The following is a 17,487-nucleotide window of genomic DNA, read 5'->3' as shown; positions in this document are numbered from 1 at the left end:
TGAATACATTAGCAATGTTTTTCTTTTTCGCAATAAAACTTTCACAGGCTGTGTGACGCATTCATGGAGGAGTCTGACTGTGCTCTAATGCTCCGCTCTGCATTCTGGGTAATGCAGTGGGAGGTCTGTATATACCCCTAGGGCTTCATTCCAGTAATTAGTGTCAGGTTGTAGGGTAGGGATGACGTTTGAGGGTGGCGTATGCACAGGAGGACGGAACCTGGGTTTAGGGGTCAGGTTGGATGTGATGTTTACCTGGTACTCAGATTTGGAGATGGGAACTGAGTTGAGTATTGCAAATCTGAGCTTGGTGTCGAGGCTCAGCATTAGGGTTGGGATACAGGAGGTTGAACTGGGCTTGTGCGTTGCAGGTTGCGTGTTCCAGGTTGGAGACCGAGTTCAGTTTATGAGATTTGCGAATATGGTTTAGTGTGAATGTTAGGTTTAGACATGCAAGCAAAGAGCATTAGGGGGAGTCGGTTCAAGGTGTAGCATTTGGGTCTGTGTTATGTTATAGGGTTTTACACAGTGTAGGATCTGCAGCTTTCAATGACACATTGGTGCTTTTGGGGTGACAGGAGCCTGGTAAGGATTTGGCTTAAAGTTCATGGTGCTCCCATGGGGATTAGGCATTCTCTCCTCAGGCTCACTCCATGCCTCTGTGTGTGCTAGCCACCCCTCACCCCCCGCCCCACCCCAGTTGAGTTGTGCTAGCTATCCTGAGAGTATTGTTATTCACTGGTAATTGCCTGTGTATGCCTTACACCTTCATGAGGGTTCATCCCTATGCCTCTGCTCTTGCCCTGTCTCTTTGTGTTAATCACCCAGCTGAACACTAATTTCGGGGTGAGGGTTGCCACCAATAGATGAGGAGTCTGGGCATGTGCTGGTCTTGTGAACCACTGCCAGCTTTTGTCTGCAGATGATGAAATGGTGGTGTGCCACTGTAATGTGGCATGATGCCAGTGTCCTTGAATTATTTGATCATGCTCTTACTAACGTACAGTACTGAACTGGCTCTAAGTGGTTTGGTTTTAACTCCAGGGGTCAGGGCCAGGGTGCTATGTACACAGGGGTGTCATGTATGCTTCCCTCCCACACCCCATCCATGCAACTCAATGTCTTCGTCAGGCAGCACTGGCCAATCATAACACACAAGAGTAAAGGTACTGAGACCTTGTTTCATGTCCGAGGACATACCCAGGGCCCTATTGCTAGGGCGGGCAACCGGCCATTGCCTGAGGGTCCTGTGGCGAAGGCCAGCTAGTGTCTATTTCTCAGCTCCCAACAACTCCCAACATATGCCTGTGTCCCCTGGGCCGCTGGTACACAACTCGAAAAGCTGCTGCAGACTGAGGTAAGACCTCAATATGACCAAGTACAGACCCTGGGTGGCTCATTGTCATGTGCAGTGTGATAAGGGAGCAAGCTGGGCAGGTTCAGTGTGCGGTGGGTCCGCCCCTATCCTGAGTCACTGAGCATGACAATGAGTCCTCAGGGAGTGACAATGGAGTTTTGAGCATCATGCTAGCACTAATGTTATGTGAGGATGGAGTGAAAGGAGGTTGTAAAGGGGCCAGACTGCAAGTGGTAGCCATTGAAGAGGCTCTAAATTTGTCTCCTGCAGTGGACTGATTAGCCTGGGGTGTTCGCTGCCACCTTGTCATCTTCAAAACCCGGGGACTCCTGTTTTCCATTGAGAGAAAATGAAAAAAATAAGGCTAACAAGGAAATTATGCAAAAATAAAACTTTTGTTGACAACTCAAAACAATTGTTTTATGACACATTACTGTGAAAAACATTCATCCTGGGAAAATATGACAAAGGGAAGGGAGAATAGACATGGAATGAACGAGGGGCTTAGTGGGAGACAAGAGAAAAGTGAGACACTCTGAATGGAGAAGAATGACACAAAAAGGGGAAGAAAAAGGTAAATTCAAAGACAGAAAAAACTCCCCTTGTAGTAACTATGCAACATGGTATTAAAAGTAATTTTGCACAAGTGTTGGCCACTTTTTCGTTTAGTGCCCGGGCCTAATTTTGATCCCAATCCAACCCTGGAGATACCTCATGGATCTGCTGTCCTTTGGATGGAAGCACACAGGAAGTAAAGGTACTAAACTTTGCTAGACCAATGGTAGTTCTAGACCAGTGGTAGTTATGGATATCCCTTTAGTGGTTTTACTGTTCTTTCTACTATCAGGGAAGTAATAATGCCTTGGGAGCACGACCCTTAACGTCATTTAGGGCTCATGCCAACACTGTGATTTAGGTTTAAGGTGTTGTATTAAAATTAAGGGTCAGAGTCATGGTTCAGACATTTGGGCTCGATGATTAAGGTTTAAAGTTGAAGGTTTCGGTTGGAGGTAGGCTCATGGTTTCTATCTTACATTTGGCTCAGGATGTGGCCAATAAACCCATAGGTCTGCGTGCTCGCGACTAGCGATCCTCAGGTTTCTGGGTCTATACTGATCCCTACTTCTGCCATGGGATGGAACGCAGAGGGTTTTGGCGCCACGGAGCACGTGCCTAGACTCGCTCTTCCCTAAACATCACCCGCTGCATGATTGACATAAGCCGCTTTACAGAAGGGACACCAGTCTCGACCCCCGCATCCACCACAGACCTCTACAAAGAGCTTGTCTGGGGCGAGCCCAGCGGAGGCCGCACCCCAGGCGGAGCTGTGCTCCCGGCAGGGCCTCACATGAGAAGATGCTGTCTGGAAGTCCCGGTGCACTGTGGGCCAGATCAGGCCGCTACGCCCGTCCGGCCCTTCCAGGAGCCTTTTGGAGCGCGAGCGCCATCATCGATATTTCATAGGGATGGATTTTTGGATGGGAACACTTGATGAGATAGTTCATTAATTGCAGCCCTGCCTCGCACGCTGGGACCTGCAGGACCTTTGCTGCTCCGGCGTTAACCCCTTAATGCTTTCGTGTCTCTCTTGTCTGCCACGCCCGGGTCACGAGACAGCGATGAGCGTGTCCGCATCAAAGGAGCGTTCCGCCTCGGCCCTACCGCACCCCACGCACCGACCCTCGAGAAAGGCAGCGAAGAAAACAGCCGCTGATGTAATTCCCCGGGGGGAAGGCCGAGCCCGGCAATCTACCGTGTATCACATCAGCACGTTATTGGAGGTGAGAGAAACAGTTGTTTTCTGTAGAAGGAAAAACACTGCGTGGTTTCTAATAGAGGAGAATATGGGGCAGCGAGGGGAGGGGCGCCCTCTCCCAGTGGAGGCGGCTGCACCGCTCACCTGCACAGCACTCGTTTCTCCCACAGGCTGCCGAACAAGGCTTTTCCGGTGTCCTGGCCTATTCCCACTACAGCCCCCAACACGCTCACCCCACGCTCTCGTATGTGGCCAGCACGTGCGTGCTAGAATAAAAGGAGTGCTTCTTAAATGTTGGCCGGTCCCAGCCCGCGAAAAGTCTACTGTCAGCAGCTGTTCTCACGCCAGCAGGGGTCAGTCTGGCACTTAAATCACTTTCAGAGTAGTGACAACACTGCGGCTCGCCCCACTTCTCACCGTGGCACGTCAAACTCTTAGCATTCGCACAGCTAACTGGACAGAGCTCCTGGCATAATCCGGGTATCAGGCAGATCCCATGTTGCCATGTGGTCAACAGTCGTGGCACTTGACAGCATTTGCCAGAATGAACCACACACCGCACGCAAGAGTGTACGCACACAAACACTCATGCGGGTGTACACACGTCCTCCTTGTCTGTTGTGCAACGGACACGCCTATTGATATAAGCGACACCTAAGCAATTGGCAGAGCCCTTCGTCCTTAACCTTAAACGCCAAGGTCATAACCTTAGCTCAGCGATGAAGGCACAGCACAGCCCTCTGATAGAGACTAGCAGCCAAATACAATGTCTGTAAAAATCACCACAAGTTGGATCAGGCGCTCTTCTCTGGTGGTAGCCCAGGAACCATGTGGAGAGTTGCCGGGCAGCCGAAAGCGTTACGAGGTCTTCTCAAAGGTAAAAATGTGCGCTATGAAAACGCTGATAACGTAACACCATGCTCTGTGTGTATGGATCCTGAGAGACAGAGTAATGAAGGCGAGCCACCGCCAGGGGTCGCCGCAGACCCCCCCATCTTCCAGGTTTAGCCCGTCGCAGCTGAGGAGTCCTGACCTCCTTCCACTGCTCTTCCCTACCCCCAACCCCCACACGCTGTCCCCTTAAGAGGAGCTTTAAAAATATCACACTCATGGGTCTCAAAATCGCAGCATCTCCTGATCCCCAGTTTCTGGCACTTGCATGCTTTTCCCTGAAGCATATTAGTTGACAATAAAGCTAACACGCCCACAGTGTTCTTGTGTGTTCGAGCATAAGCTGTAGCCATGGGTGGGGCAGTCGAGCCAAGGAGGAGGAGAGGAAACACCACTCTCCGCCCATTTCTCCCTGGTCCCTGCCAACTCTCCCACAACTTCTAAACTTGCCAGGTGCCGCGAAGGTGATGAAGGGGGTGGGGGCTTAACCTTGTCTGCTGGCACCGTAGGTTCAGTTCCACACACTTGAATCGTATACATCCAGGGCGCGTGGAGGGCTGTATGGCAGCTGCTGTACAAGAGGGACCAAGAGCGTAGCAAGGTGGCCATGGGCAAGCAATGAAAATGAGCCCGGTGACTGCTGCAGGGGTGGCAAAATACAGTATTGTCAGGGTTCAGACCCCCCTCCCCCAAATCAGGGCTCTGGGGCCAGGTGCCACTGCATCTACTGCACCAATGATAACCACGCCTCTGAGAGGGACAGTTACAAACGTGACTGTCTCGTGAAGGGCATAGCCTGGCATGTACCCATAGTTTCCAGGAAGATTAAAGTAAGTACTTGTCAGTGCCAGGACTTCGGTACACAGCAGCACCACTACGGTAAGACTAGACCAGACAAGCCTCACCTTCCATGATCTAGGCCACTTGCGTGGAAGTGTCTTCTAGGAACAACTGAGGCCCCGTCCACTGAAGCGAGTCTAACCGGATGCGCCCCCTTCCGCCCCCCAGGAATATTTAAACCCCAGCACCTACCCCCTCCCTACCAGCCAGTACCTCCCAGTATATACCGCCACGGTGAAAAGGGGAGGATTGATTTTTTGTTGAATGTGTTAAGATGGGTCCCTGGTGAAGCACACTAATCCCCACAAGAGGACTTTCTTTGGGTCAGACCTCTTTCCGGAGTTCTGCGCACACAGCGCAAAGAAGGCCTCCTTTGCCCGTGGCTCAATACCGCAGAAGACCCCGGTATCTCGGCCACAGCGAGCATAGCTGCGAAGCACTAAGCCCGCCCTCTACCCTCTCTCCTCTCAAGGGCATGGCCCTCCCAGTACCAACTTATGTGCAGGGAGGGGTAGACCCCGTGGGACCACCACGCCAACGCACCGCCTCTCAGCTGTTACGGCGCTGGAAAGGATATCATTTTTTGACAGCCCACAGCCCTTCTCACGGATGCCACGAGTGCCCCGCGACCCTCCCTAGCGAAGTTCATCAAACCCCACCCGCGCCTACTCGACATAGGACCCTACCTAGCCTTTGTGAAGAACCACTTAGCCCCAGTTCTGAGCCGTCCACGTGTGGGACAGAGCCTGCTATCCGTGGGGACCGGGGCCCCTATTAGAGCCCCTCCCGCAGTGAATCCCTGGCCCATTTCTTTACTCTGCAGCTTGTACCGTCGCTCGTTACCCAGAGCACTGCCGGAGCAGCACCATGGACAGCGCCTCCCTGGCTGCTGCCGCTAGACCTGTTCAGCACCACGGACAGAGCACTTCTGGTATCTGTGCACTTCTCGCCGCAAACAGACCACGGCCTGGATCCGCGCACTGCTAACCAAGGGCAGAGCACCTCTGTGAACTGCTAACCATGGACAGAGCCCTGCTGGCATCCGTGCACTGCCCATTGCGCGCAGAGCACGACTGGCATCCGTGCACTGTTCCTTGCAGACAGACCAGGGCTGGGATCCGTACACTGCTCGTCGGGGACAGAGCAGCGCGGGATCCCTGCAAAGGTCACTACGGGCAGAGCTAAAGCTGCCCGACCACCGACTACTGGCGGCACAGTGGAAGTTACAGTCCTTGCATCCCTGTGAGAAACAACGTGCGCAGGCGGCGTCTGCCCGTCGCTCTATGGCTGCGAGGCTTGTATGTGAGGGGACGTATATACCCGACGATTTCCACATCTACCTGAAGGCGGACAGAGAAGTTCATACATTGCCAGTCCTACGCAAACGATACCCCGAACTACCTGAAAGCAAACGGTCCACGCGTTGGTAGTCCTGTGTGCACGTCATTCTGCTGTGCCTAAATATAGGAAGTCCCGGCATTGTCAGTCTTATGTGGATATCATTCTCCTACCCATGAAAGTAGGCAGAGTCCTGACATTGCTTCTTTCGTATGTACTCCGCTCTGCTTGGGAGGAGGCAGAGTCCTCATATTGCCAGTTCGCTGTGTACATCATTCTGCTGCCCATTAAAGTGGGCAGAATCCACACGTTTCCAGGCTAAGATCACCGAGACCTCCCAGAAGGCTATCCCAGAGAAAGGTCTTTGTGCCTTGAGGCGAGAGCAGAAGTGAGCACGAGTGGGGTGCCTGCAACTAATGGATTCTGAACAGAGGTGTTACTCCCACAGCCTAACGCGCTGCTGCTCCGGAGCCCGCTAGCAGCCAGCGCCCCTCGTTTTAACCTATCACACTTTAGGTTGAAACTGAGAATTGAGGTTAGTACTGGTCCGTGAAGCCCCCCAGGAGTGCTGGTAAAAAGCATCTTCTGTGAGCTCCACCCGTGGAGGAGGGTTCGCTTTCTGGTGCTTCTCGACTGCATCGCCCTGGCAGGCAGACCTATGCTGCTTGCGCCATTTTAAGGCAGTACGGAGGGGTGTTCCAGAAAAGCTGATACCTGGGCTACGCGTCCCTTCAGTGCCCTCAGTGCTTAATTTCATCCCCCTGTATCAGCCAGTATCACTCCTCCCTTTCTTCTCTAAGACACTGAAACATTTAGTTTTGAGCCAACTCATTATCTTATCTGTCCCTTGTCCAACAAACTTTCCAATCGTCTGTACCTAGCACTCTACCAGACCGCACTCTGTCACCTACCGCTTCATCTCCTCTGCTCACCACAGTCACCTATCTTCAATCCTCATCTGTCTGCAGCTTGTGACACTATGGATTACCCACATAACCTAATTCTCCCACAGAACCATCTCTTTCAATAACACAGCTCTTTAGTGGGTTTCATCTTCCTTATTCAACAGAACATTTTTAGTAAAGTGGCACTCCAATAGATTCCCACTGGCACACCTTTCTCTGGTGTTGCCCCATGGATCAGTACCAGGAATGCTCCTATCATAGTTCTAGTCTCTCTCTATACCCCACCTCTTTTGGAGACATAGGGGGTCATTATGATCCCCGGCGGTTCAGCCCGCCATGCCGGCGGCAGGTGAAAAGACCGCCACCGGCATGGCGGGTTGAACCGCCATATAAAGGACGCATGGAGGGCCACCATAGGCCGCCCTCCTCCACCGCCAGGCTGCCTCCGACAGGCAGCCTGACGGTGGAGGGAATCATTATCTGACAGGGCAGCTCTGCGTTCCCCCGCCAGAGAAAGGCTGGCGGAAGTGGTGCTCCGGGGCCCCCTTGGGGGCCCCTACACTGCCCATGCACTTGGGGTTAACAGGGGTTAACACTGCCGTGTTCATAATGAGGGCCATAATCTCTGACAACATGTAAATCTTCTCTTTCTACAACTTCACTTCCTACATCCAATCACACATCTCTGATTATCTCACTGTAGTTGGGCATTAGATGGCCCTCTTGTTCCTTAGGCTCAACCTTTCCATGATGGCAGACCTCCACGTTCCCTTCTCCTCTACTACTATCACATCTCCAGTCTCTATCCACCTCCCTCCAAGTAGCCGGTCCTTCTCCTCCTCGGCAGGGAATCTAGGAGTAGTGTTCAATCTTAAATATGACTTTCTAGGTCAGGGGTGCACATCTCCTTTCAGCCCAATGTTGCTGCATGTTCCATTCATTGTTCTGTGATTGGACCTCCACCCAGATCAACCAAATCCTACCTAGCCAAACGCTTCCAGAAGGTGATCCATTCACAGCTCCCGACCCTTTTCTTCATGGTGAGCACCCCCAACCAGCTGAGACTCTTTATTCCATCAATCGTTCATCTTGTTAGTTAATATGTTGGCTCATGTTTGAATTTTCTAAAATCCATAACATCTTGTTTCATAGCTACCATGGCTTGTGACTAGGGCCATGTATCATTGTAAACTGAGCTTTCTAACCCCACGTCCATGTCCTTTTCCATACAGAAGAGGTGTGCAACATTTGTGCATGAGGGGCTGACCTTCCCAAACTATTCATCATGTCCAAGTGTGCTGATTGTGGACCATGGATTGTCAAGTGCTAAATTCTTTAAGTTATTGTTCTTTTGTTTCACCACACAAGGTCTATGTCCAAATCCACACAGGAACTTTGCAATATAAAGAGGGTACACCCAGCTGTGTGTTGCAATGTGCTTTCACAATTCAAATTACAATTCACACTGCAAACCTTTGCGAGCCACAAGTGGAAGCTGGCATCAAGGTGGAATTCCCACCCTTCTTAAAACTAACGAGGGAATGTCGCAAAGCATGAAGTGGCTACCGACTGCCAAGGCAGGTGTTACACATTTGCAAAGTGTAAGCTGTCAATTCCTACAGTGTATGCTCTGCACATCTAGACTGTTGTTATCAGGAATGACAGAGAGTGAGTGATTCCACTTGTATTGTGATCCCTGTCACTTTAAAGAGCTACTCTGCTTAAATTCATTAAGTGCTTTAGTAGAAAAATGTAATCTAAATAAAGGTGTCCAGCCTCCAAAGAGAAGAGCTGCATTATGTAATTTTTAGCTGCAAATATTCCCCTTCAGAAGGTCAAGTGAGCTGCTGCAATCCACAGTAGGTGCTGATGAAACCTCATATGATTGCAGCCTATTCAAAGAGCTGTTGAAGCAGCTGTAGTGGAACTACCTTTTCCATGTAGACCTTGTTAAGAAGGGAGATATTTCCATGAACTATTTCTGTACAGACTAGAAATGTGCAAAGGTGCAAAGCCCATTGATTGCAACTTTGCTAATGATTTCTTCTTTAACCAAACAAGCTTTGTAAATTATGAAGCTCGCAAATTAAACAGGAGGGATGTCTTGAGTAGCTCTTTGTTGCAGGATCCTCAAGGCTGCCTAATAGCTGTTCCAAGGAATAGGCATTCTAAACATTTCTGAAATAAATAAATCTTCTAGACTGTGATGGTCATCCAGTCATTGTAACAAATGATCCGGACCACCAAACGCACTGCTTTGGTGGACCGCATCGGTGAAAGCACCAGTAGAAGCAAGCAAATGTTCGCCATTGTGAAGGATTTTACCACACCATCAGCTGCCTCCAGCTCGATCACCCCCTCGCAGGACGTCTATAACAGTCTGTCTCAATTCTTCAGCAACAAAATCATCATCATTTACAGCAAATCCAACCCACAACTGGACCCAACAGACCTCGGCAAATGCCTCTTAATCTTATTCAAAGAACCAATGATAATCACATTGCCTGTTATCCCCCTAGAAGAAACTGCACACACCTTGAAGTCCATCCATTCAGGGGCCCAATTGGACCCCTGCCCCCACCATGCCCGCTTCAGAGGATTGCAACCCAACAGCACAATGATCACAACCATTCTAAATGCCTCCACTTCTTCTACGGCCTTCCCAGATGCTTGGAAAAATTGGACTGTCCTATTGCTGAAGAAGCCTTCCATGGATCCTTTAACACTTGCCAACTGCAGACCAATCTCTTGGCTACCCTTCCTGGCCAAGATCTTGAGGAAAATCATCAATAGATGTCTCACCGAATACCTCAATGACCACAAACTCCTCAACACCACTCAGTCTGATTCCAGACCCAACCACATCACAGAAACTGCCCTCATCACAGCCACGGATGACATCTGCATGACTCTAGATGAAGGAGACATGGTGACCCTCATCCTGCCGTACCTCTCCAGAGCACTTGACCTGGTCTCCTACCCTCATCCTGATCCAGTGCCTACACGACATTGGAATCCAAGGTCATGCACTCTGATTGATCTTTTCCTTCCTGACTGGAAGGACCCAGTCAGTCAGCCAGGCACTGTACACCTTGCATGCCCACAATCTCATCTGCTGAGTTCCACAAGGATTCTCCATGAGTTATACTCTCTTCAATATATACATGATCCCTTAGCCAGCATCATTCACTCTCACAACATCAATGGCATGCAACTCATTCATTCCCTCACGGACAAGACACCCACGCCCAAGTACCTGGATCAAGTTCAATGCCTGCATGACTGAAATCGCCCACTGGGTGAAGACCAGCTGTCTGAAGCTGAACACCAATAAGACTGAAATTGTCATCTTCAGGAAGAGAACTTCACAGTGGGACTACACCTGGTGACCAACAGAGCTAGGACCGATATCCACCCCCACGACTTACACCAAGAACCCTCAGGATCATCACTTACATCAAATTCAATATGACAGCCCAAGTCAATGTTGTCATTGCCTCATGCTTCCATATCCTGAAGATGCTGAGGAAGAATTCCAAAAGCCTCACAATCAGCACCCAGAAAACCATCACACATGCCCTAGTCACAAGCTAACGGGCTACAGCAACACCTTGTATGCCAGGATCAATAAATAACTCACCAGACGGCTGCAGACCACTCATAACTCAGCGACCAGAAACACTCTTAACCACCCATGCCACATTCATATCACACAACATTTGAACGAGCTCCACTGGCTCCCCATATACAAATCTGCACAATTTAAACTCTTCACCCACACTTTCAAGGCACTACAAAACACTGACCCAGCATATTTCAACAATCGCAGCTGCTTTCACAAACCTTCCAGACATCTCCACTCATTTAGACTGCTATCTTCACACATCCCATGAAGGTGGAACTTTCTCCTACATCGATCCTGAAGCATGGCATGACCTGCAGGTCTACATAAGAACCTCCTCCTCTCTTCTTGAATTTGAAGACAATGAAGGCCTAGCTTTTTGATTAGTCCCACTAGGCCCTATGTGTGTCCAGACTCATACCTGCTCAGTTGCAGGATACCCTTTCAAGTGATAGTGCACTCTACACATCTGCATAACATAACTGGCTGGTAACCATTGCACACATGCCATGTGCGCTGAGCTATGGTCCCTTGCTTTTCATCAGCAGATCTCTCTTAGTACACAGGTCTGAACCCTCTATACTCTTGAATGACACATGCTGGCAGCCAGCTTACAGGGAATTACATAAATCAATCCCACTGAAGACCATGGCACTAAGCAATGCAGACCTGGCTTGGAATGTTAAAGATGGCAGAATGTTGAACACATGATGCAAGTTATATAGTTTGTTATGCTAATTACAATTAAAAGCACTCATTATTGTTTCACATAGCACTACAGCTGTGCTGCTCAGGACCATGCATTTTAAACACAATATCAGGTTGGATAACCCAGTGCAGTAAGCAGCTAAGCAGACTGTGATCATAAGAAATGCCATGAATAAACCTGCAGAGCTACTCAAAACTGCCAGCATACCGAAACCATAAACCGCACCCCTACCCCCCCACACCTCTTGATCCACCAAGCACTGTGTTCCATAACATAATAATAACACTTAGGTGGTCTTCGCGAACAACATGGATAAAAAACAAAGGCAACACCGTTCCAACCACACCCAACTCCAGTAAGTGCTATATAAATGCTGCAGTTTAGTACAATACAAAACTTATTTATTTCTTTGGAGGGTTTGGAATGTTTCCTGAGGTCTGGGAGGCTGGTGTGTATTCAGGTAATAAAGGGATATCTTTTTCATTTGTTAAGGGCAGTGTGCAGAGCTGAAGTACATAAAGAAATGCTATGTAAGGAGGACCCAGGGCCATGGAAGGGCAACCTTTGGAAAGAGAGAGGGTCATGAAACCAGTGGCAAGGCTTTGGGGAAGACAGAGGGGATCGATAGGTTCAGCTATGGAGATGACAAAGGGCCTAGAGATTGTGGAGCCATAAAAAGAACGGCAGCTGGTCCAAATGCCAGTGCAAAAAGAGACAGGTAGCAATAAAAAATGAGTCACTAAGGACAGACATGAAAAAGACAGAGGGCCTCAGATCATTTTGGGTGTGTATCATTGGCCATTTGAAGGACAGAATCCCTGAGGGACCAGGGCGGTAGGTATCCACTGGAAGACTAGTAGGTCCATAGCTTAGAGTGGGTATCCATCAGAAGAACAAAGTTCTCCGAAGTCAGTGGGAGAAACCAATGGACTGACAGTGGGCTAGAGAGACACTGTGGCAGGTATAGGAAGTCCATGTGGGAACATTTAGAAGGCCCTAGTGCCTATGGGGGCAGACATTAGAACAGCAAAGGACCCAAGAGCCAGTGAAGATAGCCAATGGGAAGGCCAGCAAGCTCCAGAGCAGTGTGAGACAGCACTATGAAGGTTGAGAGCCCCAGAAGAATTGAGATAACGAATAGCTCAGGAAGCCAGATCCAAAGTGAGTTAGATAGCCAAAGGATAAAGCAGTGGGACCCAGAGTCAGTGGAGAAAGCCATTTGCCAGCGGGTAATGCAGTTGGAGCCAGGTTTGGTTAGGATGGATGTAGGGTAAGGATGTGGGATCCAAAGTCACTGCGTTTAGCCAAAGGGATGGACAGAACCCCTGGACACTTAGTGCAGCCATGCAAATTGCATGGGGCCTTAAAGTTGATTGGGGTGCTGGGAACAGATGATTTCAAAGCCTACAGAAAGAGAGTTGGCTCCATACCTAATAGGGGCTGTCATGGGAAGGATAGAGGGTTCAGGGGGCTTGGGAAAGTCATGGGAAGGAGGAAGGCCCTATGAGCTAGTGTGAATCGGGTGGCCATTGGAAAGACCCGGGGGCCTGGTGCCAGAGTGTACAGTCAACTGAACTGATAGAAAGAGGGAGAGAGGGAGAGGCCATTGGACTAGGAGAGTACAGAAGCTGGCCTCGATTCTTAACAAGGCAGGGCGATGGCACCGAGGCAGCAGAGGGATCTTGTGATTAAGACGTTCTTCATTGAGAGTTCTAGAGAATCCTCAAGGAAGAAACCTTTGCAACAAAAATGTAAATACAAATATATGCTCCCAATTCAGAGCGCTGTAACAGATTTGCCTGTGGAGTATTTTACTTTACTCTCCCTCACCCAAAGTAAGCAAAAACCAACTTTAGCCCGGTACTAAACCTGATTATACCCCAAATACCAATCGTAGCTGTTCCCAAACTCTGAGCTAATGTCTACCTCACTTCTAGCCACCACCCTTCACTAGTGACCGTGTTACCTCACCCGTCCGCGAAAACGTACCAGTTGTATAAATGGCACCAGCAAAAGGAGGTAGTTACCAAGTTATTTTTTACATTATTGCAACTTAAAAATGAAATCATTTGTAGGCACGTTTCCTTACTACATGTTCGTTAATGAGGGTTTCTGCATACGTATTCCCCATAACTGCACACTCCCTAGCTCTCATCTGCAAGCTTTAGTAGAAAAGCGCCCCTGAGTTCCCTGGCTGAGGACCAATTGAGCACACTGCAAGATAGAGGACAGAGCCCCTGACTCCGCCTCCGGGCGAACAGTCTAGAACCTTTTCTGAAAGTTTTTATCTTGTGCAGCTCGAAAAAGCGAGTGCCAGATCGGCTTTGTTAAGTGACTAGCTAATTAATAATTTAAAATCTTGTAGCTGTCTTTCATTAGAATTTATCCGTACATCAACCACAAAATCAGTCAAACACACTCATTTATAAGTTAATGCAAGCCCTGAATTATTAAACAAGCAGCTAGATTAAGGCTCTCAAACCGCAGAACACTTTCATTCGCCTGCATCCTGCAGCCAGATGGCCGGTGCCAAGCAGCGTGAATGCACCACTCTGGGGAAGAGGAAGATGTGTGTGTGTCGGCGTGCCTGTGTGTGGAATAAACACGCAGGTGTGTGTATCTGCGTGTGACAGCGCCCGTATCTGCGTGTAATAAACATCGCATCATTATTTTTACATGCGCGCCGTGCATAGGGGCTGTGTGCACTCGCCTATGTGTGCGCGCGCCTGTAAGAAACATGCAGTTGTGCGATTGTGTGTGAATGTGTGTGGATGCGTGTGCACGTGTAATTGCATTTTTTTTTGCACTTTTGAGTCTGTGTGGAAAAAAAATGCAGATGTGTGTTTGTATGTCTTTATGTGTTTCTATTCCTGCATTTTTGTCTATGTGAATAATCACACATAGGCGTACGTTTGCGTGTGTGTGCGTGCATGAGCGTGTGTGTGCGGTAAGCATGCAATAGGGAGTTTAAGTGTTCACGTGGTGTGTGCGTGGGTGTGCAATATACAAAAAAAAGGTGTTTTTGCATGTGTTTGTATGCTATTGCGTGTGCATCGGCGTCTGTGCGGAATAATTACAAAGGGTTGTGTTTTCTAGTGTGTATAGGCACGTGTTTTTGGAGACCATCTATATTTGCCACGTGGCCCCATGACACGTATGAAATCATCAGTTACTCATGTCAACTACGTATTGCATACAGGGCATTTGATTGTTTTTTTGCTATTGTAAATAGGGCTGAAACGCCATGGCACGCATATTAACGTGGCTAAAGGCTAGATATGTATGTGACGCACAAACACGGAGTAAGGGAGGGGTGTGTTTCTGTGTACCACCGCCATTCCCCCGCAAGAGGTCCATGTGAAGTCGCACCTAACCCTAACATGACCCGTGGTATCTTTTGTAACCCAAGTAGTGACTTAAATATCGCACTATGCAAGCAGGCCCGGCTGAGGAGATGAGGCTCTCTCAAAATGGCGTTTGTCCGCCCCACCCCATCCCCGCCTGCTTAGGCCCGTCTGTATCCGATTCCAGGTAGAAAGCTTCTATTGATATGAAATTGATCTGATTCTATCGTGGCACTCCTCCTAGCCTTTACTGACAGCCTCGCGCATGTCAATGCGTCACACACACTCAGTACAAGGGGGTTCTCTCATCCCTACCCGCCTCGATGTGAGTGCACTCTCAGCAAGTGCGACACTTAGTTCAACCTCGAAAGGACGATTAACTCTCTCCTAACCACTCACTAGTAATATCACCGATCGCTGTCCTCCGAGCGGGTACCAGGGCATGGGGTGATGAGGTCTGGGGGTGACTTTCTGCTGCTTCCTCTAAGCACTCTGCTGTTTGTATTGTGATGTCATATCTCTGGGCCACAGCGTCTTGGACTGTAGTCTGCGTGGCCAGCAGCGGGGGCCCTGTCTGTCCAGTATGGCCTCCAACTCATAGTTGCATTCACAGTTTGAAGTAAGTTCGGTTTCGAAATAAAAAAATACATTGTTTTGCTATTTTCGTCACTCAAAATATCAGATCTTCAGCCAAAATGGTGCACAATTCGACATATTAATTACCTGTTCTCTTTTTGTGCAATCCGAACGTTGGAAAATCCTAGGCCTGGCTTTGGCAGGCCAGCTATTTTACTCTTTTTTTCCCCAAGAATATACAATAAAAGTTAAAAGTAATGAAAAGTAAAAATTCCACAGGTTGGTGGCGTGCCCAAAGAAATGACCCATCACAAACGTAAATTAAAAACAAACACTGAATTAAAGCAAAGATGAACACAAAGGTTGCCCCACTAGCTTCGGTACTGAAATGAAATACTTTTTGGTGGATGTGCAAAGGTGAACAAACAAAATGCTGAAGAGGACTGACACATGGACAAATGGCAAATGGACGAAGAAGCTTGACCGGAAGGGCCTGTATGTATATATTTATGTAGATCTTATTATATTTTTTTAAACAGCTGGTAGCATTTGACCTATCTCTAGGAGAGACCTAGCATCTTTGTATGTGGTGGTATTGTATGAATGTTTTTATATATAGCACTTTTTTTACCCTGACAAGACCTAAAAAGCGTTTGTGGATTTTACAAGCATGACTCTAAAGATCCCCAGTGCCCACGTGCAACAGTGTGTGTCCCCCCATGATCTAGAACAATCGTTTTTAACCTTTTGACATCCATGGACCATCACCTAATCATTACTGGAATCCGGGGGCCCCACTGAATCAGTATTAGAATCCAAAGACCCCCCCCCATACACTGAGCTTCAGCAATTTTGATGAATCGGACTGCAAAACAACATACAAAATTACATAACAATCATCCATCAACCAAATATGCAAAATATGAAATGTATTTACTTCACAAATATAAAAATCTAATGCCAGTTGACCTTTTTAAAAAGAATTTAGAGCTGTGTGTCCCAATTTTGGTTAATATTTTTAGAGCTGTTTTAAGCTCTGCCACTCCTCCAACATGGTACAAAACTATCAATGTCCCAATCTTTAAAAAGGGGAACCGGAATGACCCTACGTGCTATCACCCTGGGAGGATCCTTTTGGACTACCTGGAAGCGTGGGCTTTTGATAATAATATCATTTCAGAGTCCCAGTATGGTTTCCGGAAGGTGGTGGGGACAGTTGATCAATGTTTGAATCTTCATCTGCTTAGAGAAAAGTATGTGGGTGCTAAACAAGCGTGTTTATGGACCTCTAGGTGGCATTTGATAATGTTGTAAGAAGTAAATTATGGGCAAGTCTGATTAACAAAGGGGCAAACCAAAAGATAGTATCTCTGCTGGCCCAACTTCATAGTAATGTGGAAGATAAGATCGGATTTGGGCAACAGGGAGAATGTACTAGCTCGTTTAGGGTTGCTAAAGGGTTTACGATAAGGATGTCTTAGCCCCCCTTTTTTTTTACATTTTACATAAACAACCTTGAGGAAGCCCTGATAAATGAAAAAGCAGATCCCCCCAAGATCGCTGGTAGACCTCAACCAATCTTAATGTATGCCGATGATTGTGTCCTTATGGCCAGAACCGTGAGGGGCCTTAAAAAATTACAAAAACAATTTGTGGAGTTTATGACTGTGTTAGGCCTGACTACTAACAAAGCAAAATCGTACACTATGGTTTGTGGCCGAGGAAAGTAGAGTGCTCCAATTCTATTTTACAGGCTCCTGCACACTGTTTTATGGTATTTATGTTACTCAAATCTGATATTATGACTTTTTTTTTAAACATATATAGGAATTGTTTTTAATGGTTTTCAAATGTTTCTAATTTTTGAGTATCTATTTAAATTTTAATAACAGTTCTTATGTCTAATGTATGTTTCTTTTGTGGATATTTTAAAAGATCCGAATAAAGATCATGACTGAAAATGTTAATTTTAATGGGAATGTTGGAGCTTTCCTAAATTAATTTGAGGTCACCCATTGTCCATACTATATTCTTTTTGATTCACTTGCACTGCTCCACAAATCAATGAGGGGATACCAACTTAATTTTAGCCTCCAATGTCAAATTCCTCCACATTTACAGAGAGTTATACAATTTTCAATTTTGCTTC

The 17,487-nt window shown here is 47.8% G+C and overlaps 1 protein-coding gene across 2 annotated transcripts in view; it reads left to right on the top strand.

The window, feature by feature from the left end:
• Nucleotides 1-17,487, top strand: part of RTN4RL1 (reticulon 4 receptor like 1) — a 200,626-nt gene that overhangs the window by 33,270 nt on the left and 149,869 nt on the right. Inside the window, exon 1 of one of the 2 annotated variants that reach the window (XM_069226143.1) lies at nucleotides 3,062-3,138. The exons of the other annotated variant lie outside the window; for it this stretch is intronic. The gene's annotated coding sequence lies outside the window, so the exon portion shown is untranslated. Of the gene's footprint in view, nucleotides 1-3,061; nucleotides 3,139-17,487 lie in introns of those variants that run through there. 2 annotated transcript variants of the gene reach the window in all.

This window comes from Pleurodeles waltl, chromosome 3_1 (genome assembly GCF_031143425.1).
Source record: "Pleurodeles waltl isolate 20211129_DDA chromosome 3_1, aPleWal1.hap1.20221129, whole genome shotgun sequence".
Classification (NCBI taxonomy): Eukaryota; Metazoa; Chordata; class Amphibia; order Caudata; family Salamandridae; genus Pleurodeles; species Pleurodeles waltl.
The sequence above is the reverse complement of the archived record's forward strand: the minus strand, read 5'-3'. Positions and strand labels throughout refer to the sequence as shown.